Source organism: Pristiophorus japonicus, chromosome 22 (genome assembly GCF_044704955.1).
Source record: "Pristiophorus japonicus isolate sPriJap1 chromosome 22, sPriJap1.hap1, whole genome shotgun sequence".
Taxonomy (NCBI): Eukaryota; Metazoa; Chordata; class Chondrichthyes; family Pristiophoridae; genus Pristiophorus; species Pristiophorus japonicus.
Genome location: NC_091998.1, coordinates 35,972,460 through 35,981,034, shown reverse-complemented (window position 1 = coordinate 35,981,034; position 8,575 = coordinate 35,972,460). Strand labels below are relative to the sequence as shown.

At 61.7% G+C, this 8,575-nt stretch overlaps 1 protein-coding gene across 4 annotated transcripts in view; it reads left to right on the top strand.

Annotated features, from left to right (window-relative positions):
- The first annotated feature begins 4,603 nt into the window (after positions 1–4,603).
- LOC139234949 (leucine-rich repeat-containing protein 20-like) overlaps positions 4,604–8,575 on the top strand; it is a 36,594-nt gene continuing 32,622 nt past the window's right edge. For 2 of the 4 annotated variants that reach the window (XM_070865928.1, XM_070865930.1), the window contains exon 1: positions 4,604–4,741. The gene's annotated coding sequence lies outside the window, so the exon portion shown is untranslated. Of the gene's footprint in view, positions 4,742–8,161; positions 8,443–8,575 lie in introns of those variants that run through there. The other 2 variants (XM_070865929.1, XM_070865927.1) reach the window with 2 other exon arrangements.

Here is an 8,575-nt window from a genome sequence, read left to right as displayed (position 1 = left end):
CCCCCAGTCTCTCTCTCTCTCCCAACGCGCCCCCGCCCAATCCCTCTCTCTATTCCCAACCCCCCTCAGTGTCTCTCTCTCTCTCCACCTCCTCACCCCCGAGTCTCTCTCTCTCGCCTCTCAGTCTCTTTCTCTCTCTCTCTCTCTCTCTCCCGCCCCGCCCCGCCCCCACCGGCTCTCTCACACCCCCCCCCTCAGTCTCTCTCTCTCCCCCCACCACCCAGTCTCTCTCTCCCCCCAGTCTGTCTCTCTCCCTCCCCCGGAGTCTCTCTCTCTCCCCTCCCTCCCCAGCCTCTCTCTGCCCCCCCAGCCTGTCTTTCTCTCTCCACCCACCCAGCCTCCCTCTCTCTCCACCCCCCAGCCTCTCTCTCTCTCTCTCCCCCCCCAGTCTCTCTCCTCCTCCCCCCAGTCTCTCTCTCTCTCTCTCCCTGCCCCCAGTCTCTCTCTCTCTCGCTCTCTCCCCCCAGTCTCTCTCTCTCTCTCCCCCCCAGTATCTTTCTCTCTCTCCCCCCCAGTCTCTTTCTCTCTCTCCCCCACCAGTCTCTCTCTCTCTCCCCCCCCCCCAGTCTCTCTCTCTCTCTCTCTCTCCCACCCCCCCAGTCTCTCTCTCTCCCCCCCCAGTCTCTCTCTCTCTCTCCCCCCCGTCTCTCACTCTCTCCCCCCCTTAGTCTCTCACTCTCCCCTCCCCCCAGCCTCTCTCTCTCTCCCCCCCCAGCCTCTCTCTCTCTCCCCCCCTTAGTCTCTCACTCTCTCCCCTCCCCCCAGCCTCTCTCTCTCCCCTCCCCCCAGCCTCTCTCTCTCTCTCCCCCCCCAGCCTCTCTCTCTCTCTCTCTCTCCCCCCCCGTCTCTCTCTTTTTCTCTCCCCACCCAATCTCTCTCTCCCCCCCTCCCCAGTCTCTCGCTCTCTCTCCCCCCCCCCCCCAGCCTCTCTCTCTCTCTCCCCCCAGCCTCTCTCTCTCTCTCTCTCCCCCAGTCTCTCTCTCTCTTCCCACACCCCCAGTCTCTCTCTTCCCCCCACCCCAGTCTCTCTCTCCCCCCACCCAGCCTCTCTCTCTCTCTCTCTCACTCTCCCCCCCCCCAGCCTCTCTCTCTCTCTCCCCCCGCCCAGTCACTCTCTCTCTCCCCCCCACCCCCTCTCTCCCCCCCCACCCCCCAGTCTCTCTCGCTCTCCTCACCCCCGTTTCTCCACCCAGTCTCTCTCTCTCTCTCTCTCAGTCCCCCCACTATCTCTCTCTCTCTCTCTCTCTCCCCCCCGCCTGAGTCTCTCTTCCCCCCCCGCCTCAGTCAGTCTCTCTCTCTCTCTCCACCAACCCCCCACCCCGAGTCTCTCTCTCTCTCTCCCCCCCAGCCTCTCTCTCTCTCACCCCCCAGTCTCTCTCTCCCCCCCCAGTCTCTCTCTCTCTTCCCCCCCCCAACCTTTCTCTCTCCCCCCCCCAGTCTCTCTCTCTCCCCCCCGCCTCTCTCTCTCTCTCTCTCTCTCTCCCCCCCCCGTCTCTCTCTCTTTCTCTCCCCCCTCCCCAGTCTCTCGCTCTCTCTCCCCCCCCAGCCTCTCTCTCTCTCTCTCTCTCCCCCCAGCCTCCCTCTCTCTCTCCCCCCCCAGCCTCTCTCTCTCTCTCTCCCCCCAGCCTCCCTCTCTCTCTCCCCCCAGCCTCTCTCTCTCTCTCTCCCCCCAGCCTCTCTCTCTCTCTCTCTCTCTCTCTCTCTCTGTCCCCCCACTATCTCTCTCTCTCTTTCTCTCTCTCTCACCCCGCCTGAGTCTCTCTTCCCCCCCCGCCTCCCCGGCCTCAGTCAGTCAGTCTCTCTCTCGCTCTCTCTCTCCACCAACTCCCCACCCCGAGTCTCTCTCTCTCTCCCCCCCTAGTCTCACTCTCTCTCTCCCCCTCAGTCTCTCTCTCTCTCTCTCCCCCCCACCCCCGCAATCTCCATCTCTGCCTCTCCCCCAGTCTCTCTCTCTTCCCCCCCAGTCCCTCTGTCTCCCCCCAGTACCTCTCTGTCTCCCCCTCCCACACAGTGTCTCTCTCTCTCTCCACCTCCCCACCCCCGAGTCTCTCTCTCTCTCTCTCTCGCCCCTCAGTCTCTTTCTCTCTCTTCTCGCCCCCCCCCTCACTCCCCCCCTCCAGTCTCTCTCTCCCCCCCACCACCCAGTCTCTCTCTCTCTCACCCCCGCCCCAGTCCCTCTCTCCCCTCAGTCTCTCTCTCCCCCCACCCCGCAATCTCCATCTCTGCCTCTCCCCCAGTCTCTCTCTCCCCCCCCAGTCCCTCTTTGTCTCCCCCCCAGTCCCTCTCTGTCTCCCTCCCCCAGTGTCTCTCTCTCTCTCCACCTCCCCACCCCCGAGTCTCTCTCTCTCTGCCCAGTCTCTCTCTGTAATCTCGGTTCTTCCCCGCCACAAGTCTCTCTCTCTCTCTCCCCCCCTGCCGTCTCTCTCTCTCGCCCCGGTCCCTCTTCTCTCTCTCTCTCCCCTGCTCCCCCAGTCTCTCTCTCTCTCTCTCCCCCCCACCCGCCCCAGTCTCTCTCTCTCTCTCTGCCCCCCCAGTCTCTCTCTCCCCCCCCGCCCAGTCTCTCTCTCTCTTTCCCCCCCGCCACCCCCAGTTTCTCCAACCAGTCTCTCTCTCTCTCTCCCCCCGCACAGTCTCTCTCTCTCTCTCTCTCCCCCCAGTCTCTCTCTCTCCTCCCCCCCCACCCCCCCAGTCTCTCTCTCTCCTCCCCCCTTCTCTCTGACTTCCCCCACCCCCCCAAGTTTCTCCACCCAGTCTCTCTCTCTCTCTCTCCCCCCACTATCTCACTCTCTCTCACCCCCCCAGAGTCTCTCTCCACCCCCCTCAGTCAGTCTCTCTCTCGCTCCCCCACCCCTCCCACCCAGAGTCTCTCTCTCTCTCTCTCCCCCCCTTTGTCTCTCTCTCCTTCCCCCCGCAGTCTCTCTCTCTCCCTCCCCTCCGCCAGACTCTCTCTCTCTCTCTCCCCTCCAGCCTCTCTCTCTCCCCCCTGCCTCTCTTTCACTCTCCACCCCCCAGCCTCTCTCTCTCCCCCTCCAGTCTCTCTCTCTCTCTCTCCCCCAGCCTCTCTTTCTCTCTCCACCCCCCAGCCTCTCTCTCTCTCCCCCCCCAGTCGCTCTCCCACTCCCCCCCAGTCTCTCTCTCCTTCCCCCCAGTCTCTCTCTCCCCGCCCCCAGTCTCTCTCTCTCTCCCGCCCCAGTCTCTCTCTCCCCCCCCAGTCTCTCTCTCCCCCCCCAGCCTCTCTCTCTCCACCCCCCCAGCCTCTCTCTCTCTCTCTCCCCCTCCCAGTCTCGCTCTCTCTCTCTCTCCTCCCCCCCTCCCCAGTCTCTCTCTCTCCCTCTCTCTCTCTCTCTCTCCCCGCCCCCAGTCTCTCTCCCACTCCCCCCCAGTCTCTCTCTCCCTCCCCCCAGTCTCTCTCTCTCTCCCCGCCCCCAGTCTCCCTCTCTCTCTCCCCGTCCCCATTCTCCCTCTCTCTCTCCCCCCGTCTCTCTCTCTCTCTCCCCCCGTCTCTCTCTCTCTCTCTCTCTCCCCCCCCCACCCCGAGTCTCTCTCTCTTCCCCCAGTCTCTCTCTCTCTCTCCCCCCTCAGTCTCTCTCTCTCTCCCCTCCCCCCCTCCCGTCTCTCTCTCCCCCCGCTCCCGTCTCTCTCTCTCCCCCCCCGTCTCTCTCTCTCCCCCCCCCCGTCTCTCTCTCTCCCCCCCCCCGTCTCTCTCCCCTCCCCGTCTCTCTCTCTCCCCCCCCCCGTCTCTCTCTCCCCCCCCCCGTCTCTCTCTCTCCCCCCAGTCTCTCTCCCCCCCCCGTCTCTCTCTCTCTCTCTCCCCCCCCCCGTCTCTCTCTCTCCCCCCCCCTCCCGTCTCTCTCCCCCCCCCCGTCTCTCTCCCCCCCGTCCTCTCTCCCCCCCGTCTCTCTCCCCCCCCCCGTCTCTCTCCCCCCGTCTCTCTCCCCCCCGTCTCTCTCTCTCCCCCCCCCCCCGTCTCTCTCTCTCCCCCCCCCTCCCGTCTCTCTCTCTCACCCCCCCCCGTCTCTCTCTCTCCCCCCCCTCCCGTCTCTCTCTCTCTCTCTCTCCCCCCCCCGTCTCTCTCTCTCTCCCCCCCCCCCTCCTCCGTCTCTCTCTCTCCCCCCCCCCCCTCCTCCGTCTCTCTCTCTCTCCCCCCGTCTCTCTCTCTCTCCCCCCCCCCCGTCTCTCTCTCTCCCCCCCCCTCCCGTCTCTCTCTCTCCCCCCCCCCCCGTCTCTCTCTCCCCCCCCCCCGTCTCTCTCTCCCCCCCCCCCCCCGTCTCTCTCTCCCCCCCCCCCCGTCTCTCTCTCCCCCCCCCCCCGTCTCTCTCTCTCTCCCCCCACCCCCGTCTCTCTCTCTCTCCCCCCCCCCGTCTCTCTCTCTCTCCCCCACACCCCCGTCTCTCTCTCTCTCACCCCCCCCGTCTCTCTCTCTCTCTCCCCCCCCCCCGTCTCTCTCTCTCTCCCCCCCCCTCCCGTCTCTCTCTCTCTCTCCCCCCCCCCCGTCTCTCTCTCTCTCTCCCCCCCCCCCCGTCTCTCCTCTCTCTCCCCCCCGTCTCTCTCTCTCTCCCCCCCCCCCTCCCGTTCTCTCTCTCCCCCCCCCCCCAGTCTCTCTCTCTCTCTCTCTCATTCCCCCGGAGCTGCGCCCTCTGTTGCAGGGCCCGGGTTTACGGGAGGCGGCTCTTTGTCTGTCTCTGGGCCCGCGCGGTTGGAGCTGGTGTCTCGGGTGCCGAGTGACGGAGGCCGGCTGCAGGTAGGCCCGGGGTCCGGGGCTGGGGGTGTGCGGGCTCGGGGCAGCGCTCACACCCTCAGTTACTCCTTTCTTCCCTCTCTCTCTCTCTCTCTACCTCTCTCTCGATCTCTCCCTTCCTCGCTCGCTCCAGGGGCTTTGCTGGGGGGAGTTGGAGGACAGACTTGCATTGCTGTGGCGCCTGTTGTGGTCTCCCCATGTCCCAGCCCCTGAGGCACTGTGGGAGTGTGGGCTCTGCTGTACTGTGGGAATCACCCAGGCAACGGCGCACAGCAAGATCCCACACACAGCATTGTGATAACGAGCAGATCATCTGTCCAGGGATAAATATTGGCCCCAGGACACCAGGGAGAACTCCCCTGCTCTTCTTCAAAATAGTGCCATGGGATCTTTTACTCAGAGAGCAAAATGGCTAAAAGACGACCCCTCCCCTCCGATAGTGCAGCGCCCCCTCAGTACTGGCCCTCCAACAATACATCACTCCCTCAGTGCTGCCTCTCCAAGAGTGCGGCACTCCCTCAGTACTGCCCCTCCGACAGTGCAGTGCTCCCTCACTACTGCCCCGCCAACAGTGCGGCGCTCCCTCAGTATTTCCCCTCCGACAGTCCAGTGCTCCCTCAGTACTGCCCCTCCGACAGTGCAGTGCTCCCTCAGTACTGCCCCTCCGACAATGTGGCACTCCCTCACTACTGCCCCGCCAACAGTGCGGCGCTCACTCAGTATTTCCCCTCCGACAATGCGGCACTCGCTCAGTACTGCCCCTCCGACAATGCGGCGCTCCCTCAGTACTGCCCCTCCAACACTACATCACTCCCTCAGTGTCGCCTCTCCAAGAGTGCGGCACTCCCTCAGTACTGCCCCTCCGACAGTGCAATGCTCCCTCAGTACTGCCCCTCCGACAGTGCGGCACTCCCTCAGTACTGCCGCTCCGATAGTGCGGCGCCCCCTCAGTACTGCCCCTCTGACAGTGCGGGGCTCCCTCACTACTGCCCCTCCGACAGTGCAGCACTCCCTCAATACCGCCCCTCCGACAGTGCGGCACTCCTTCAGTACTGCCCCTCTGACAGTGCAGCGCTCCCTCAGTACCGCCCCTCCGACAGTGCAGCGCTCACTCAGTACCGCCCCTCCGACAGTGCGGCGCTCCCTCAGCACTGCCCCTCCGATAGTGTGGCACTCCCTCAGCACTGCCGCTCCGATAGTGCGGCGCTCCCTCAGTACTGCACTGGGTGTGCTAAAGTTCCGTGGTGTTTGGTTCGTGGGCACGATGTTTGGTTACTGGCACGATTCACTGACGTGGGACATGGTTCATGAGGGTATTTGCCATCGTTGTACATGCCCCATGGGGGTAGGTTACAGGTGCACTCTCCCTGAACTTCATTACGATGTGGCCAGTTTAATCCGTGTTGACGTTTTGTCATATCAGAGGTGAAGTGGTGATCTGTAGGAACATCCGATTCCATTCTTCACTCCGGGAATGAACCCACAACCTTCTGACTCAAGAGGCAAGAGTGCTGCCCACTGAGCCACGTCTGACAGCTATCACTCTTGAGTTGGATTAAAGCCTGCTCTTAGTAATTACAACCCTCAGTATGAGTCTGTGTGAACGCTCTGGAAAAAACCTCACAACATGTATGAGTTCGAGTCTGTGTAGAATTTATTGGTGCGCCAGACTCGGTGTACAAACCCTGCAGGTGTTCCCGCGGGCACAGTGTGTGGGCATGGTGTTTGGTTAGCGGGCATAGTGTGTGGGCACGGTGTTTGGTTAGCGGGCGCGGTGTGTGGGCCCCATGGTGTTTGGTTAGTGGGCACAGTGTGTGGGCACGATTCACTGACGTGGGACCTGGTTCACATTTGTCCATGACGGTATTTGTCATTGTTGTAAATGCCCCACGGGGGTAGGTTACCGGCGCACTCTCCCTGAACTGTTCCAAAATGGCTCCATAACCATGTGGCCAGTTTAATCCGTGTTGACGCTTTGTTGTATCAGAGGTGATGTGGTGATCTGTAGAAACATCCGATTCCATTCTTCACACCAGTAATATATGCAACTGTGAGTATGCTCACAGTCATGTGATGTTCACAAGACTCAATAAAACCACAGCCAGTTAGGTTCGGGGGATCCACTATGAGGCAGGAATTTGTGAGCCTGGTGGATGAACTGGTAATGTGTAGTGTGATTGTTAAACTTTGCTAATAAACCAACTAGTTCTTAATAGCAATGTGTTGCTATGAATTCTGAGGTAAAGAACCCTTGAAGCAAATACATTACACCTCCCATGTGAGTTGGTGCGGAAAAGTCCAGGAATGAGGCCAGGTCTGACCATAGTGGGTGTCTCAGACAGCCGGACCGTTGATAGATAGAAATCAGAGTGAAATCGCTGTCACATTTTGTTTGACAACACTGCTGTGAAGAGAGAGATGTGGGGGGAGGGGAGAGAGAGACTGGGGGGTGGGGGGGAGAGAGAGACTGGGGGGTGGGGGAGAGAGAGAGACTGGGGGGTGGGGGAGAGAGAGAGAGACTTGGGGGTGGGGGGGAGAGAGAGACTGGGGGGTGGGGGAGAGAGAGAGAGAGAGAGAGACGGTGGGAGGTGGTCGGTGAGAGAAAGACTGGGGAGGGGAGAGAGAGACTGGGGGGGCGGGGGGTGGAGGGAGAGAGACTGGGGGCGGGGGATGGGGAGAGAGAGAGACTGGGGGGGGAGGGAGAGAGAGAGAGAGAGAGACTGGGGGGGGGGGAGAGAGAGAGAGACTGGGGGGGGGAGAGAGAGACTGGGGGGGGGGAGAGAGAGACTGGGGGGGGGGAGAGAGAGACTGGGGGGGGGAGAGAGAGAGACTGGGGGGGAGAGAGACTTGGGGGGGGAGAGAGAGAGACTTGGGGGGGGGGGAGAGAGAGAGACTGGGGGGGAGGAGAGAGAGAGAGAGACTGGGGGGGAGAGAGACGGGGGGGGAAGACTGGAGACCTGCTGTAATGCAGTAATAAGATGGAGTCTCCGGCCCCCAGGATCCGCGAGCACTGTGGTGGGGTGGGGTGGTGGGCCTGTGGCTCTCCGAACACCAGGAGTGACCTCTTGAGATGTGGGAAGATGGAGAGCTCTGCTGGGATTGGGAATGCGGTGTGTGATTGCGAGAGGGGCTGTGGGGATTTGGGAGCGGAGGGGAATCCTGGGGAAGGGTGATCTAACAGCCAACTGGCCAGGGGAGGGGGTCATCGGAGCTTTGGATAAACACAACTGTGGGCTGGCAGTGTTTGGAACGGGGCAGGGTCGAGCAGCCTTGTGGGGCAGGAAGGCCAGGGTAGCAGGACACAAACTGCCTGTGGTCCCTGTCAGGCTGTGAGCCCCCGCCACCGCCCCCTGCTGCTCTGCCCCTGACCTATCAATAGCACCGTGTGGCAGGGTTGGGAAATGGAGCTGGGTGTGGCAGAGCAGGTACAAACGTCATCGTTACATGCACAACAGCCAACAGCCAAGCGGGGATTTTGCAGTCTCTGTGGGAGTCTGTGTCACTTTTATCCTGCACATTCCTTTTGGCCAAGTGAGCCCACGTGACTGAGAGCTGAATTGACTGGTTCAGCAAATTTGGCCTATAAAGTATGTGCTCGCAGCGGAGAGACATCAGCTGTGGGACTTTGCTTTGATGTCGGAGGCTCCTCTGCAGTTCGTGTTTCCTTGTTCTCAGAATCCTAATTTCACTTAGACTTCGAACCGGTAAGTACAGAGTTGAACAGATTCTCTAATAATACCATGAAACCAGTCTTGAGGTGCTTTACATCGAACCTGTGGCAATGGGGAAGCAGAGCTGAAACAGAGACCATTTCTTTGAAGAAAAGAAAGACAGAGA